Here is a 930-nt window from a genome sequence, read left to right as displayed (position 1 = left end):
AAGCCGTTTTGTAGTATGAAAACTGACAGATGAGTGGTGGCACACAGTTGTTGATATGGGCAATTACCAAGTCTGTGAAAAAACCTCCTGCTGGAAGCTTCAATTCCTGTAGCTGCAGAGCTGATGAACCAAAGATTGGTATGTCAGATGGCAGGAAGGCAGGTTGGGTAGGTAAGATGGCAGGCTGCTGCTGACTCTCAGAATTAGGCAGGCAATAGAGAAGGTCACTGGTTCAAGTCCAAAGATCCAGAGGTTGGATGAGGATCCAGATGCAAGATGCAGATTCATCAAAAATCAAGCAAGCTTTGCCCATATGTTCAATGTAGTGGAAGCAGCTCCATTCCTCTTTACCACTCCCCAGCTGCCCCAGGAAACTCCATTTCAATTGACTGATCATAGCAGATCTCATTATGGGGTTTATTACATTATGTATGGAATCCTGATATGGTGCTGTAGGATCATCATTGAACTCTGAACCACAAGATCAATAGTTCAAACCCACCAGCTGCTCCCTGGAACCCACTTAATGGCACTTAACAGTAACAACATTATATTAGATGTCAACATAGGGAATTACAACTATCTTAATTGCCAAACCACTGAGATTCATGGCCAGGTCAAATTGACACAAAACCTCAACTATCACAAATGTCCTTTATGTATCCAACACTTCTACCAAGGATGAGTCTCTGGCAAGTGTTTTAATGAAAATAGACATTTTGCTCTCTGAAGGTTAAGAACTAAAGAAATATGATAGATATATACTTGTAATGATAGGTCATAGTTTAGAGTTGCCAATTTGAGCATAAATTGGTGGTTTGTCTTTAAAACTTCCAGTAATAATGCCATCTATCATCTATTATAGGATCCCTGGTATCATGGTGGTTGAAGCACTTGGCTGCTAACAAAAACAAAAAAGGTTGATGGTTT

This window comes from Chrysochloris asiatica, unplaced genomic scaffold (assembly GCF_000296735.1).
Source record: "Chrysochloris asiatica unplaced genomic scaffold, ChrAsi1.0 scaffold00397, whole genome shotgun sequence".
Classification (NCBI taxonomy): domain Eukaryota; kingdom Metazoa; phylum Chordata; class Mammalia; order Afrosoricida; family Chrysochloridae; genus Chrysochloris; species Chrysochloris asiatica.
This window is presented reverse-complemented; position numbering follows the sequence as displayed.